This window comes from Chrysemys picta, chromosome 9 (assembly GCF_011386835.1).
Source record: "Chrysemys picta bellii isolate R12L10 chromosome 9, ASM1138683v2, whole genome shotgun sequence".
Classification (NCBI taxonomy): domain Eukaryota; kingdom Metazoa; phylum Chordata; order Testudines; family Emydidae; genus Chrysemys; species Chrysemys picta.
Window position 1 is genome coordinate 46,375,740 of NC_088799.1, and position 17,123 is coordinate 46,392,862.

The following is a 17,123-nucleotide window of genomic DNA, read 5'->3' on the forward strand; positions in this document are numbered from 1 at the left end:
AGGCAGCCATAAAGCTTCTAGGAGCTGTATGAGGTAAAGACTTAGAAACAAACCGTTTAAAAACAGTACACCATATACTCCTTCCAGTACCAGTCTCCCGCTCTATTGGGAAAGTGAAAGCCTTAGAGCTGCTCTAATTTCCACTCTGCTTCCCACAACCCCTGGGCATGATAGGGAGCAGAGAATAATTGGAATACAGCATGCTTCAGCTACACTGCTACAATGGGGATGGGAGCAGGCCCATCATAGGGTCTCCGTCATAGTTCTATACCGGTGAGGAGGCTCCTAATGAAAGCAGCTTATGAGGGGCTGTTTCCACCCACTTTACAGCCTCTTCATGCCACCACAACAGCATAGAACTAAGAATTCATCCCATTACTGTTTTTCCCCTTATTATCAGCAAGTAAACATAAAGAAACTAGAAGAACACCAACGCATCTAATGCTGTGATACAGATGGGAAAACTGGTAGGATAAAACAAGATTTGCCACAAAACTATTCTCTTGCTCAGTTTCCTGTGCTGTTACATCCACTTCACTTTGTAATGAAAGGGAATTGGAAGTGACATGGTACATATGACAGCACTAGGAATGCATTCGCCCACATTTAGCTGGTACCTGAGGTGTGTTTGGCCTGATATGTTTAGCAGCACGGGAAATGTATTCCACAGCATGTACTGGATACATTTCGAGCTATGGAAGGTGTTTACTGCATTTCCTGATTTTTCAAGTGCTTGAGTGTGCAACCTAAACATTCTTTTAACATAGTTTTTGTATGTAACTTCCTAGTTCTTGGGGAGGGGGGGAGGTTAAAGAAAAAGGATACAATATAATATTGTAGGAATTACAGATATCCTTAAAGAAATCTTTATACCGTGTGATAAATTCTGAAAAATATTTTGTTTCACTTGGAAATGGTTCTGTTTCTATATCAGATATTCTCTGTATTTAATTTTCCTCATTCTTTTTACTGAGAACAAGAGCTTTTTTTTTTAAGAGTTCATTGTCTTTGTTAACTGCTTATCCATCATGTAACTTTGATTTGTCCAGAGCAGTTGTAACATGCGAAGTTCTTGTAGCATATCTGGATCTGTTGGCATTTCAGATCCATAGACTTATCAGGTCAACCAGTCAACATTGATTATTTGTTTATTGGCCTGTGCCCTGTAAGCTTGTGTATTACAACTTGTTTTGTTGGCCCAATAACAGGTAGCACATTATTTACCTTGTCCACTGGTTCGGATGGATAATGATTCCATCATTTAGCATCAATTAGCATTAGCGAAGTGCCTCTCTGCATGATGGCCTTCTGGAATGGCACAGTATGGTAGAATACTAATTTCTAATGCAGGGATTTTAAATGGATAAATATCGTAAAATGTAGAATGGACATTCCTAACATAAGCCTTCCCAATTCCCAGCCATCTTGATGAACTTCAGTGGTGCGTCAAAGCTCATAGCCTCTATAAAATAAAAATATTTCTAGGCAGGATCTTCTCTGAAGGTTTTCAGTAATAGCCTTGGGGGAACTGCAAGTGAAGAAGCTAAAATATAATCATTTAATAAACTTTTCCAAGCTGTGTTTTCCCTGCTTTATTGAATCTCCATTGGTATTTCATTGGTCTAGAGGAAGGAAACCATGCCAATTTCCTTGCAGATATCCTCATTCTTAGCTATCTTTAAATAAACAGAGAAAGATTTAAATGTATTTTTAAACATTTGGCAGACCCAACGTTCCTTATTTTTAACTTCAGTTTTTATCAGTTTGGGATCAGTAGACAATGGTTGTGGAATGACAATGAAGCCTTTCATGGAAGAAGAATGACTTATTGACAAAGGGGTTTGAGGGATAGAAGAAAAGGGGGAAGGCTTACAGAGCCCACCTAGGAAGAACTGCTCAAGGATGTGTAGAAGCCAAGAAAGAAACCAATCAAAAAGTAATAATAGAGGATGGGCTGGAATTATATGAACCAATTCTTAAGAAAAGAAAAGGGGAAAAATATCTTTCTTGGAGGCCCTGTCAAAGCTTTTTCATGAGCAGAGAGAATGTATTTAAAAGAGATTTTTGGCTGAGATTATATTTTTGTTTGGTTTAGTTTGGGGAGTTCCAGGCAACAGATCCACACACATCCAAAGTATGATCAGCTGAAAAATATGACGGGGGAAGCTGTATTACTAATGCTGTGTAGTTTTTCAGTCCTCCCATATGGAAACATAATATATTGGACACATGTAGCTATAAATTACGTGAAATGTGAGGCATATCCATTTAATTTAAGCACTGTAAAATTATCTAGAACCTTGACTGGTTTAGGCACAAAATCTACTTACTCACCCGTACCATGACAATAGTGAAGAAAACAATAATACTTCATTTGCTCATCAAATAAAATTAATCAAACTGGGCAAATAGACTTAGGCATGACTGATTTAGAACATATCAGATCTTAGACAAAGGGTTCAATCCTACCTTCTGCTGTGGGGAGCATGTTTCTGCATAAATTGGAAAATTCGCTGTTGTACCTGAGCATATCTTTGTTGTTTACTAGATGATTTTTCCAAGGTCAACAGCATTGATAGGTTGGGTATAGAGGAAGGAATCAAGCCTCTGGAAATTATCTTTTAATGCAATGACTAAACTGGTCATTTTTTTTCTATTTATTTATGTCAGTGCACTTAATACATTTGTATGACATCCTGGTCCCATTAAAGTCAATGATAAATCTAATACGTATTACATAACAGTCAAACTGGGGAGAGGTATCTAGTCGGGTCTTGCAGGGAATCTATCCTAGGTCCAGTACTATTCAATATTTTTATTAATGACTTGGATAATAGAGTAGACGACTATACTTGTAAAAAATGCCACACCAAGCTGGGAGGGGTTGCTAGCACTTTGGAGGACAGCATTAGAATTCAAAACTACCTTGACAAATTGGAGAATTGGTCTGAAATCAACAAGATTTAATTCAATATAGACATATGCAAAGTACTTCAGTTAAGAAGAAAAATATCAACTGCACAATTACAAAATGGGGAATAACTGGCTAGGCAGCAGTAATGCTGAACAGGGATTATAGTTTATATTATAGTAACAGAAGTGTCATGTGTAAGAAATGGAAGGTAATTGTCCAGCGCTACTCAGCATTGGTGAGGTCTCAGTTGGAGCACTGTGTCCAGTTCTGGGCGTCACACTTTAAGAAAGATGTGGACAAATTGGAAAGAGTCCACAGGAGAGCAACAAAGATGGGGGGTGGGGAAAGGTTTCGGAAACCTGACCTATGAGGAAAGGTCTAGTCTTGTGCAAAGAAGACTGAGGGTGGACCTTCAAATATTTAAGGGCCATTACAAAGAGGATGGTGATCAATTGTTCTGCATGTCCACTGAAGGTAGGATAGTAGGCTTAATCTGAAGCAGAAACTTCCTAAGTGCAAGCGTAGTTAAATTTTGGAATAGGCTTCCAAGGGACACTGTGGAATCCCAGTCATTGGAGGTGTTTAAGAACAGGTTAGACAGACACCTATCAGGGATGGTCTAGGTATAATTGGTCCTGCCTCAGCACTAGGGGATGGACTAGATGACCTCTTCAGGTCCATTCCAGCCCTACATTTCTATCATTCTGTGATCATGCCATATAGTTTAGATCAGTGATTCTCAACCGGGGGTCCATGGCCCATTGTGGGGCCACAAACTCTTTCAGGGGGTCTGCCAAGCAGAGCCACTTGGACCCCTGAGCCCTGGCACCCAGCAGCTGAAGCTTGGAGTCCCGAGTCCCATCACCCCACAGAGCTGAAGCTCTGAGCCCAGGTGCCCCAAGCCCTAGCAGAAGCCACCCTGCAGGGCAGAAGCCTGGAGCCCCCCAAACCATGGGGCTCCCAAGCACTGCCCAGTGCTGTGGGGCAGAAGCCCCCCCCCCCCCCCCCACTCGCAGCTGAAGCCTAAAGGTCTCCCTTGGGCCATGGAGTTTTTATAGCATGTTGGGGGGGCCTCCAAAAGAAAAAGGTTGAGAACCCCTAGTTTAAATCACCAGTTTTGCAATATTTTGCATATGTTCTATTTGTTGTTTCATTGGCTTCAGTTAAGAAACACATTGATCAATACACCCAGGAATATATATATAATGCTTCTATTTAACAAAATAGCTAATGCATAGTAAAGAGATTTCTTTCATGGTATGGGGTATGAATTATGTGCCTCACTCTATAAAAGAAGTAAATACTAGGGTTGTCATGCGATTAAAAAAATGAATTGCGATTAATCGTATTTTTAAGCGATAATAGAATATCATTATTTAAATATTTGTCAATGTTTTCTACATTTTCAAATATATTGATTTCAATTACAACACAAATACAAAATGTACAGTGCTCACTTTATATTTATTTTTGATTACAAGTATTTGCACTGTAAAAAAACAAAAATATAGTATTTTTCAATTCACCTAATACAAGTACTGTGGTGCAATCTTTTTATCATTAAAGTTGAACTTACAAATGTAGAATTATGTACAGAAAATAGATGCATTCAAAAATAAAACAATGTAAAACTTTAGAGCTTTCTTCTTGTTCAGCCAATCACTCAGACAAACAAGTTTGTTTACATTTGCAGGAGATAATGCTGACCATTTCTTGTTTCCAAAGTCACCTGAAAATGAGACCAGGCATTCTCATGGCACTGTTGTAGCCGGCGTTACAAGATATTTACGTACCAGATGTGCTAAAGATTCATACGTCCCGTCATGCTTCAATAGGGTGACCAGACGTCCCGATTTTATCGGGACCGTCCCGATATTTCCTTGTTTGTCCCGCGTCCCGACTGACGTGCGGTCGGGACAACCGGACAAACAAGGAAATGCCCCGAGCCTCGAGCCCGGAAGTGCTCGCGCCCCCCCCCCCCCCGCCCCGACTCCGCCCCCTCCTCCCCCGATTGGCTCCCTCCCCGAATCCCCGCCTCTTCCCTGGGCTCACCATTCCCCCTCCCTCCGCAAGTGCTGGAGGGAGGCCCGGGAGACTCAGAGGCAGCGCGGGGCCGGGGTGAGTAAGAGTCCGGCCTGGCCCAGTGCAGGCAGGACTCAGTTGGGTGGTGGGAGAGGAGGGGGGCGACCCGCGGGGCCAGGCGACGGGGGAGGAAGCGGCCATGGCGCTCGGCGGCTCTGGCGCCCCCGAACCCCCCGAGCCGGGGCCTGCAGCAGCGCGTACGCTGGGCCCAGCCCCTGGCTAGGCACGTCTGGGCTGCCCAGCTGGTGCTATCGCACGGTGGCCCCGGGGTGGAGGCATCGGCCGCCCAGCCCCGTTCGTTCCCCTGCGGGACGGGGGGGCTGGGGCCTGCTGCCCCCACTCCAGGGCCGCCGCGCGATAGCACCAGCTGGGCAGCAGCCCAGACGCTGGCCAGGGGCTGGGCGCAGCGTGCGCGCTGCTGGGTCCCCGCAGCAGGCCCCGGCTCGGGGGGTTCGGGGGCGCCAGAGCCGCGGGCGCCAAGCGCCATGGCCGCTTCCTCCCCCGCGGCAGTGGGAGCTGCAGCAGCGGCTGCTCCCGAGTCCCGCTGCCCGGGGGGGAGAACAGCCACCTCCTGGCCCCGCGGGCCGCCCCCCTCCTCTCCCTACCGCCCGACTGAGTCCTGCCTGCTCGGGGCCAGGCCGGACTGTTACTCACCCCGGCCCCGCGCTTCCCCTGAGTCTCCCGGGCCTCCCTCCAGCACTTGCGGAGGAAGTTTTTTTTTTTTTTTTTTTGGCCCCGCCCCCCGCCACGCCCCCCCACGTCACACACCCCCCCGCCACGCCCCCCCCCACGTCACCCCCCCCCCCGCGTCCCGATATTTGTCTTTGGTGATCTGGTCACCCTATGCTTCAACCACCATTCCAGCAGACATACGTCCATGCTGATGACGGGTTCTGATCGATAACAATCCAAAGCAGTGAGGACCGACGCATGTTCATTTTCATTATCTGAGTCATATGCCACCAGCAGAAAGTTGATTTTCTTTTTTGGTGGTTCAGGTTCTGTAGTTTCCTCATCGGAGTGTTTCTCTTTCAAGACTTTTGAAAGCATGCTCCATACCTCATCCTTCTCAGATTTTGGAAGGCACTTCAGATTCTTAAACCTTGGGTCAAGTGCTGTAGCTATCTTTTGAAATCTTAAATTGGTACCTTCTTTGCGTTTTGTCAAATCTATAGTGAAAATGTTCTTAAAACGAACATGTGCTGGGTCATCATCAGAGACTGCTATAACATAAAATATATGGTAGAATGTGGGTAAAACAGAGCAGGGGACATAAAATTCTCCCCCAAGAAGTTCAGTCACAAATTTAATTAACACATTATTCTTTTAATGAGCGGCATCAGCATGCAAGCATGTCCTCTGGAATGGTGGCTGAAGCATGAAGGGACATATGAATGTTTAGCATATCAGGCAAGTAAATACCTTGCAATGCTGGCTACAAAAGTGCTATGCAAATGCCTGTTCTCACTTTCTGTTGACATTGTAAATAAGAAGAGGGCAGCATTATCTCCTGTAAATGTAAACAAACTTGTTTGTCTTAGCGATTGGCTGAACAAGGAGTAGGACTGAATGGACTTGTAGACTCTGAAGTTTGACATTGTTTTGTTTTTGAGTGCAGTTATGTAACAAAAACAGTCTACATTTTTAAGTTGCACTTTCATGACACAGAGATTGCACTACAGTACTTGTATGAGGTGAACTGAAAAATACTATTTTTTGTTTACCTTTCACAGTGCAAATATTTGTAATCAAGGATAAGATACACTTCGATTTCAATTACAACACAGAATACAATATATATAAAAATGTAGAAAAACATCCAAAATATTTACTAAATTTGAATTGGTATTCTATTGTTTAACAATGCTATTAATCGTGATAATCTTTTTAATCGTGACTAATTTTTTTTAGTTAATCACATGAGTTCACTGCGGTTAATTGACAGCCCTAGTAAATACAGTAATGGAAACTGTAATTTGATTCTAAAACTTAGTTTTTATAATTGCATCTTTAGTCATTCCATGGGATTCAGCAGTGTAACACCATTACCAAAACAGGTTAAGTTACCATCAGATAATTCAGGTAAATTTCAATATTGCAGAAGACTACATAAACAGTAACTAATGTACAGAGTATAGTCCATAGCATTTAATAATACATCTAGAATCCTTAAGATATTTTGTTTATTATACATTTGTCATATACTTCATGAGCGAACAATTTGGAAAAAAAAAAAAAAGTCTTTAAAACATACCATTCTCCATGTAACATTTTGCCTCGGAAGGATATAATCAATCTCAAGGATACAAAATAATTTGGGAAAGAAATTGTCAGACTAGACTTCCAGCCACAACATACATAATTAGATAGATCAATCTTTTGGAAGTGATACACTGTGTTCATGCATATAGTCTAGGAGAGATGATTTATTGCCTCTTTTATGTCTTCATGTGAGTATATTGTTCTCTCAACTGATAGCCAGACTCTAAAGCAAATGTAGCCGGATAACAAATGCTCTCCCTCCCTCCTTCTGCTGGCTCAAGTTCCTGTTTGCAGATCCCACATGTTACTGTGGCCAAGATTTGAACAGAGACAACTATGGTTTGGCAGCAGCAATCATTTATTTATTAGACACCAATGGTGCTCAACGCTGTAAAGGACAAGAAATAGACAGTTTCTTCCTTGAGGACCCTGTACTCTAAGGCTCAGATCCAGTAAAGATGTGAGCATATAAGTAACTTTACACGTGTGAGCAGTCCCATTGAAATCACTGGGACTACTCATATGCTTAAAGTTAAGCACGTGCATACACGTTTGCAGCATCATGTTCTAAAAACTCTTTGCATTTTCAGATTTGTGTGTGTGTGAGAGAGAGATTCTTAAATGTGCAAACTTTTTAATATTTCATCAGAGGTATTTTTACATTTTATTTAAAAAAGTTTCAGTATATGCAAATGCTTCATGGCATATACTGTGGGCCAGATGCTTAGCTGTACTCATTACATGTCCAGAGCATCTGATTAGGGAGGTAGGACAGGTTTCCCAGGGAGCTGTCAAGACAGCTTTCTGCATTCTCAGTCCTGGGGCAGCAAAAGGTGGTTCCGGGATGCTCTAAGTTACACTGTTTGGAGGAATCCCACAGGGACTTCTCTACTAGCTGAGGATCAGACAGAACACTGTGTGCTATGGTCCTGCCTGGTTCTGCTCCTCATTTTGCCCCCTCCTCTACAACAAGAGATGAGGAGTTGGTGATGTATGGCAGACTATGCCTGCTTTATGCGAAGTGAGGATTATCCTAGGCTCTTTAGGGCAGGGAAATCCTCGTCAGCCTTTCTAGGGAAGGCTTATGATTTCTTTGCACCCTTCCAGTCATGCAAAAGACCACGTGTCTTGCCCTGTATGTATATACATACATATGTGTATGTATGTATATGAGATTTCTGTATAAAAATACACACAAATTGACATTAATTCCAATCACTGTTTCCATTTTAATGATATAGAAAGTTTTGAATCAAGCTTCACCCCAGGCTTTTCCTCATTAGCATCCTCATTCTCTCAGATTCATTCCTAACAAAACAAAACAAAACAGCAACTCCTAACTCTGGTTCTTGGTGGCAGGGGAAGACTAAAGAGAGAGAGTACTGTCATTTTTAATTCAGAGCATGTGCTGAGATATTTCAGTAATGAGGGGGTCCATCTAAGTACAGTATCTAGATAAAGAATTAGTGATTCATGATGATATTCTCTGTGCTGGCCAGTTGCCTCTAATGTAAACTAAACTTAAAGGACACAACAGAATGGGCAGTTTCTCTGCTTTTCCCCCACAGACCTTAAAATGGCTAAAGATTAGGTGTCTGTCTGTGTCTGGAAAACAAACATAAAAAAGTCACTCAAAAGAAACACCCAAGATAGAGCAGTGTCTTTTGAAATGTTTATGCCAATCTCATGTGAGCTATTAAATTGTAAAGGCTATAGCAGCTTTGTTAGGCTTGACAATGACAATGCAAGTACTAGGGGATACTGTTAATAACTTCTGTTCTTTGCTAGTATTAAATGCATTACTAGTTTCGGGAGATGGGAGAAGAGATGAGCACCCTACCACAGAATACTTCTTCCCTTTGGGGAAAAATATCCAAACAGATTTTTAATTCCAAAAGCTTTTTGTGCCAAAACACCTAGCAGTCTGTCTGTACATTACCCAGCATTTCTATAGGTTTTAAAAACTGATCACTCAGTCATATGGGACTCCTCCCAAAATTTAATCTAACCATTGCCACAATAACAGAATCAGAAAACTGGTTTGTTAATTGTTCAAAACAATTACTAGTGCTCTGGAGAGATGGTAGCTTCTTCACAGTTAAGGCTGTAGTCAACTTCCATTATAAAACTTCATTTTCACACTCCATATAAATCTCTAGTTTATTCCCCAGCATTGGCTAGGAATATTGATTTGGGCTAAAAATCCCCAGGTATACTCTGTAGCAAAGACTCCCGTGTGTGGTGTGACTGCCAAACCTGAACCATCCTGCTGTGCAGTAGCAAGTTGTGGTTTGGAGCCAATATGTGTCCACCCTGTTCTGTCACCAGCATAACACCTAACAACAAAGGAAAGATTTGTCCTTAAGAAGGCACAAAGAGTTTGGCCCTGTCTACCTCAGAAAAAATAATATAACCATAGTTAAGTTTGTAGTACGGGATAGTGTATCAGTGTGCAACAGACAAGGCTAGCTTCCAAGTTATTACTGATACAGCCCCACCCATACTATGCCACTACTAAGTACAGTTAGTAGAGTAGAATGGGTCTCCTAGTTAAAGAAGCACATGTAGTGGCTAGTGGGAGCACAAGAGGTTTGGATGTTTCTGTACATATGGTCTCTGGAAATAATTTGAAAGAGTAGGAAAGCACTTGGTGAATGTTGATTTAGGCAGTTCCAAACATAAGTGTTGACATGGAAGCAGGAGGGAGTTTATGTGGAACAAATTGGTTTTCATACCAACTTTTCTATCTCAAACTTCCTTTGGGATGGTTTTACTGACAGAAAAATTCTGAGATTATTTTTCCTCCAGTTCTGACTGAGAAGCTATTTTTCTTTTTGCCTCTTTCACTGTAGAATCTGTTTGAATCCTATGGCAGAGAAACAAAAGTCTTTGTGACTCATTCCTGACTTCTGGAACTTCAGAGAGTATTATTGATCCCTTGGCAGACCCTCCCTTGTGGCTTTGGCGACCTTCAGGACAAAGGGCCAGTGCTGCATGGACTGAGGACAATGGGAGCAGAACTGGCCTGAGTTTGGGGGCAGAGGCAGCAAAGCTACAGAGCACTTGAATGTAATAAAAGGGGGATTAGAAGGTGCCTTTATATCCTATTTGATTCTTTTGATTAAAGCAGCAAACTGTAGGAGCTGCAGACAGAGGGGGTGTTAGTGTCACAACAGAGTTCTTTAAGGGCTGATCCAGTTCTCATTGAAGTTAATGGAAAGATTTTTATTCCCTTCAGCGGGCTTTGTTTCAAGCCCCATTAGATTACCCTGACCATATGCTCTGAGTGTTGTTATTCTCTTGCTGGTCAGGTGATTCATGTCTGCTACTCCCATTAGAATGAATAGAAGTTACTTGTATTAACCCCATTACTCCCCCACCCATACACATACATATGTGACCCTGAGGGGAGAATAGCTTCCTTTGTCTCTGCCTGTATATAACCTTGGACTAGATTGAACAAATCTCCACATGTTGCATATCTGTGAAGCAGACTCATGGAGACATTTAATCATTGGCCAGATCCTCTGGTGGTGTAAATCGAGCCTCAGCTGCCTTCATTGGAGTTGCACTGATTTATGCCAGTTCAGAATCTGGTCCCCAATGTCTTTGTTTAGATTTAGATGTTTGAGGTGGGTGATAGTGGTCCTGTAGAATGTTTTGTTCAGTTCTGTTTTGTTTTCAACTGCTCCCCCAACCCATTTCAAATTTTATCCTTTCCCAAAATCCTTGCATTTGGCCAACCCATCTTCTCACCAAGTGGATCAGTCAGTATGACTCTCTGAACAGATGGAGGGAGGTAACTCACTCCTTCCCCTGAATGTGCTGTCTCAGGGCTGGTCTACATTATAAATTTAGATCAACCCAGCAACATCGCTTGGGGTATGAAAAATCCACACCCTGAGCAGTGTAGTTAAGTCATCTGAGTAGATAGCACTAGGTGACAGTAGAATTCTTCTATTGACCAAACTACCACCGCTCAAGGATGTGGATTACCTATGCCGATGGGAGAACCCCTCCCGTTGGCATAGTAGTGTCTACACTGAAATGCTACAGTGGTACAGCTATATAGCATTTTTTGTGCAGACATACCATCAGCCCCTCATGGATATTTTGCTTGTAATACAAACAAGAATGACTTATTTATTTCCCATAGGTCAGAGGAGGAGTCGTATATCAGTAGAGTCACAAAGCAATAATTTCTGCAGTCAGCGTTGTTGATCTGTTTGAAAGCTACATTCTGGAGTGTTTATGGGGGAATCATCAAGAGCTGTGTGTCTTGTTATTGTTTGTTTCTTGGGCAAAACAAATGGGGCACATTATGAGGAACAGCCTGTCATTATTTGTTCTTCAGTGCACATTACTTTGCTGCATTTTCCCTAACTTGTTGGCCTGAATAGAGGCATCAGTACTTGCTAGACTGAAAAAGGCCACTTGGACCAATCCATTTCTCTCCATCAAATTTCTCTGAGTCTAGCTTTTTTTCTTGGTAACATTTCCTCCAGTCTAGTAGTCTCTTTCTTGAACACAACTCATTTAAGTTATTGCCTTCAAATAACCTATTCACTCAAACACTCCAGAAAACTCAGACTTTTTCCTGTTTTTTAAATTCCGTCAGAGGCTGATGAAAAGGATTGCCAAGCAAACTTTACTGTATATTTAGGTCCCAACCAAATTCATGGCCATGAAAAGCGCGTCACAGACCGTGAAATCTGGTCTGGCCCTGTGAAATCTGGTCTTTTGTATTCTTTTACCCTATGCTATACAGATTTCACAGGGAAGACCAGCGTTTCTCAAATTGGGAGTCAAAAAGGAGTTGCAGGAGGGTTACAAGGTTACTGTAGGAGGGGTGTCGTGATATTGCCACCCTTACTTCTGCGCTGCCTTCAGAGCTGGGTGGCCGGAGAGTGGTGGCTGTTGGCTGGGCACCAGCAGAAGTGCAGTAGTAAGGGTGGCAATACCATACCATGCCACCCTTACTTCTGCACTGCTGCCTTCAGAGCTGGGTGGCCAGAGAGTGGCGGCTGCTGACTGAGGGCCCAGCTCTTTAGGCAGCTGTGCAGAAGCAAGGATGGCAATACCATACCATGCTGCTGGTGGCAGCTCTGCCTTCAGAGATGGGCTCCCGGCCAGCAGCCGCTGCAATCCAGCTGTACAGCTCTGAAGGCAGTGCTGCCATGAGCAGCAGTACAGAAGTAAGGGTAGTAGTACTGCAAACCCCTCTACAATAATCTTACAACACCCCCACAACTGGTTTTTTGGGTCAGCATCCCTACAATTACAACACCGTGAAATTTTAGATTTAAATAGCTGAAATCATGAAATTTACGATTTTTTAAATTGTATGATTGTGAAATTGACTAAAGTGGACCGTGAATTTGGTAGGGCCCTATGTATATTACCATGATGGTTCTCGGGGTACCCACGACTGTGAGTCACCTTGTTACACCCTTGCCTCCAGCATAATGGAGACTTGCTTGTGCTTAACTGGGTGTCAGCTTCCTGATACCACTAGCCTGTTAACTACCCAAGCACTCTCTGCAGGACAATGTCAACCCTCATTTTGCTTTGCAGCTTAACAATAGGTGCACCCCAGTCACTAAGCTCCTTTGAAGCATTTCCCTGTAGTGTTCAGCCCCTTATCCACTGGACACACTCAGAAATACCAAGTCTGCTGTCCCTGAGGGAACAGTGCGCACACCAGCTTGTATGATTCAATTTGGGATCAGCGCCTAGCTTAATATCACAGCACTGAGATATATTTATAGTGAAAACAAGGATAAGTTGAGCAAAGGTTCAAGAGATAGAGAGTGAGGATGATGGAAACAAAAAGTTACATATAAAACAAAAACTTACCATGCTTTCTAGAGACTAGACTTAACGGGCAAACCTTCTGTCTGAAGTTTCTCACCCCATATATCCTCTGCAGTGTTTCAACCAAGCCTGGTTATGATTCTATTTCTATGAGTGTAAATGCACTGCCCAGTTACTTCTTAGGTACCAGATGACAACATTTCTTCTTTGTTCCCCAAATACAGTCTAGCAAACCTTTGAAGTGTATCACAAGATAAGGTTCTTGTCCCCTGCTGTGTGCCCTTCCTTGTTGACGTCATCTTTCTCTGTTGAATTCGTATGTAAATGTGCTTCCATTGTGTTTGCTTACAATGCTTAATATACATGCTGCTGCTTCTTCTCGCGTCCTTGTCACAGACTAGATGTGCACAAGCAATGGCTTTTTCCATTTCTGCAGCAAGATCCTCCTTTGTACAGGTCTCCCCAAACAGTTGGCAAACAAGTAGGTGCTCCATGATCTGCACCCTGCTACACTCGCCTATATCGTGTCATTAAAATAGCCCAATTTATTCATATTAGTCTTTGATCTGCCAGTCTGCATGCACAGGTGGTTCAGGCATCGCCACACTGACCAGTCTATATCAGCCCCTCCGGGAAAGTCCTTCTGGGGTTCCAGATCTATTTCAGTGCGTCCAACTGTGCATAGTCTTTCATTCCATAACCTCAGTTGTGCCTTGCCAGCTGTCATATCCAAAGGCACAAAACTGGTTATAAAACTCTTTCGTGATTTAAAGTGTTTGATTATTCCTGTGTGGCCGTATAATGGATGCCTTGGAACTTCCATCTGCCAGGATCTTTCTCTTGGGCTTGCTACCTTCCTCCTGATATCAGGTGGTGCAATGCCAGCCGGTAAGGACAGGCTGTCCTTTGGTGTTGGCTTTAGACATCCTGTTGTTCCACGACACCTGTTGCTTAAAACAGGGTCTAATTTCTTAGCATGGACGGATTGTTCCCACAATGGACATGCATACTCTACTATGGAGAAGCACAAGGTGATAGCAGTGGTTCACAAAGTAACTGTACATGCCGACAGAGAGACAGGTGAATAAGAATCTTTTGTCTGACAGGAAACCTGCTTCTGCACCTCTGCTGTGACACAGAAGATAAGAACAACGTACATACATAACTCCTACATAGTATCTCTGTACATACATTTCACAATGATATCCATGACCAGTGTGACCCTGGTTTTCATTTAAGACCTCACGTGACATTCTTTGGTGAACCAGAATGTACATACCAGAATCAGGACCTTCTTGTAACCCCTTTCCTGACTGGCATTGAGGGGTTCCTGGGGTCACAATAACATGCCAGCTGTGTATTCTTTACAGCACTCTTTGGTGTAACGGACTTCAGTATTTTCCACATACAGAATTGGCAAGATTGGGATATTCAGAGGTGGGCAACAAGACAAGGCAGTGAGCGCATCATGGCAGTTCCCTGACCTGAATTGTAGTAAAACACATTGTGTAAAGAAAAGAGATACACAAATGCTCATTCTTTCTACTGAGTAGTGTCATTTAAATAAGCTGAACATCACAAAACTAAATTGCTTGCTTGAAACCCCTTATATAATCAGAGAGAGCAAGGGGGAGGGACGGAGGGCAAGAACTATGCCTTCAGCAGAGACTTTGAAGACTTTCTACTACAGAAGTCTGAAGGTGAAAGGTCTCCTTCAAAACTGATTCTGGCTTCTAGATTATCCCCAGTTAAGATTTTTTCTTCATACAAGGGATTTCCCCTGTAGAGAACTGCTCCAAAGTGGGATTACTACATCTTCCTCCAACCTTGAATAAATTGTTGGTGGGCTGGAGTTGTTGCCACTTTCAGAAAGTGAGGAGGAACAAAAGTATGGAAATGTCACCGTAATCCTTTAATTTTTGAGGATTTCAGTTATAACTACATGGTTGAAATGGCTGAATGTCATACCCTTCACCCCCACCCCATCCAACAATCTCTAAATCTGTGGATCATACAGAGAAATCCAGACTAGTTTATTGTCCTTTGACAACCAATGTACCATATCTTTGCACTCTAGTAATGAAGCCATCTGTAATATACTAATGGTAGAACACCTGTAAATTGTCCAGTGCAGTACTGGCTGTAGAAACTGAATTAAGCCGTGTCATACTAGCTAGAGAACATGCTGTGCTCTATCTGGAATGATGAGAAACAACTTTCTCCCAGTGTACTAGTATCAGTGGCCATGGAACATTACAGACTGTAAACTTCTGAGGGCATTCTGGACCTATAAAAATTGTTTTCCATTACAAAAATGTTTGGCCATGTGCAATTTAAACAGCTGAACTTTTTCCATTCTGACACTTTTAGGCCCTGGCTCAAACGTGAATTACTAGTTACTGCTAATTACTAATTACTGGTTACATTGATTTCTGAGAGCTCATTGAGCACACATACAAAATCTCACTGTTTCAGAGTATACCAAATTGCAAGCTAATATCTTAAGTCATTTCCTCTGACAGTGACAACACCTACCATATATGCAAATGCATGGTCAGTGATGAGAAAGAACCAGATTTTATTTCTGTAATGAAAAGTGCACAAAATAATAGCTAATAACTGAGTGATTGTATTTTAGCTGTTTGCAGCAGGGAAACAGTTTGAGTTGCCATGGAAATTATTTCCAGGTACAAATTCTCCTGATCAAGAAATGTTGTTGGATGGTTTGGATGACCTGCCAAGGTAGTAGAAACACAGGATGTATCACAACCAATGTCAGATTGCAGTATCTGTGCCATTCATGCCTTCACAGTCAGATTATCCACTGTAAGGTCAGCAAGGTGACTGTGTGACTTTATTTGAACTTTAAGACAAACAAACATTAAATACATTATACCTGACTCTTATGCATTCCCGCTTGATGCAATAGGGGTTGTAACATAAAGAAAGAGTCATGACAGATATGATCTTTAGGATGTCTTCTAAGCTCTGCTGTGATGAGAGTTGTATGCAAAATATATTTTTCTTCCACAGAATTTTGTGTTAAAAAAAATTCTTTTGCCCTTGCATCCTGTTGCCCTCCAGATATTTCATTTTTTCAAGAAATTTCATGGGAGTATCCAAAGAGAAAAAATGTCAAGGTGTATTTACTTTCCTCGTCTTCAAGTTCCTACTGTCAAGGCTGAATCCCCACGCTGTAACTTTGAGTACAGGAGGTGGGGGCCTGCAAGGATTCTAAAAATTAATACTTGCCACTCCAGGCTTGTTTTAAACTCCCAAGGTTACAGCTTTTCTCTGAACTTGGCTTGGTAAACGCTGCCACCACCCAAATGCAAAAAAAAACCAACCCAACCCTTGGACCCAGGAAGGAACACTTGGGAATTCCTCCCTGTGGGGTACCCGCAAGCCCTTTCACCCTCCTCCGGGGAAGAGCTGAGAAAGAAAACAAAGGAAATTATCTGCTACCAGCTAATCAAACAACATGCACAAAGCTCTTACGACACCAAAAATCCAATCCTGTTCTTAAAAAAGGTAAATTTTTATTAAAAACAAAAAGGAAAACTTTCCCAATTTTAAAAGTTCTAGCCTTCCCATTGGCTCTTTTGGTCAGGTGCCCACTCCTATTCTTTTACTTGTGGACTTGTTAACCCTTTGCAGGTAATGCAAGGAGAAAACAGACACCAAGAGGGATTTTACAGCTAACTGGCTGGCTGGGTGTTCATAAAAGGGAGCTTCCCCCCCCACACACACACACACTTCATTTATCACACCTACACACATTTCTAATATAAAAATATTTCAAAACAGAGATTTCCTGAACTATAGCATTAGAAGAACCCTTACCCGGAGACTTCTTCACATCTTCTCCGTATTCCTACAGCCCATCAGAGATTGTTGAGGTTCCTTTCAGCCTCAGTCACTGTCAGTACACATCATTGCATCTTGGGCTTTCATCAATCACTACAGTTTATTTATTTATTTTCAATTTAATCAGGTGCCTGGCTAAAGTTGTAGGTGCTCTGTACGTTTTATGAAAATATATATAATCATT

General features: G+C 42.4%; 1 protein-coding gene across 7 annotated transcripts in view; it reads left to right on the forward strand.

Moving 5' to 3' along the window:
* ARHGEF4 (Rho guanine nucleotide exchange factor 4) overlaps window positions 1-17,123 on the forward strand; it is a 355,243-nt gene that overhangs the window by 274,349 nt on the left and 63,771 nt on the right. The window lies entirely within an intron of this gene.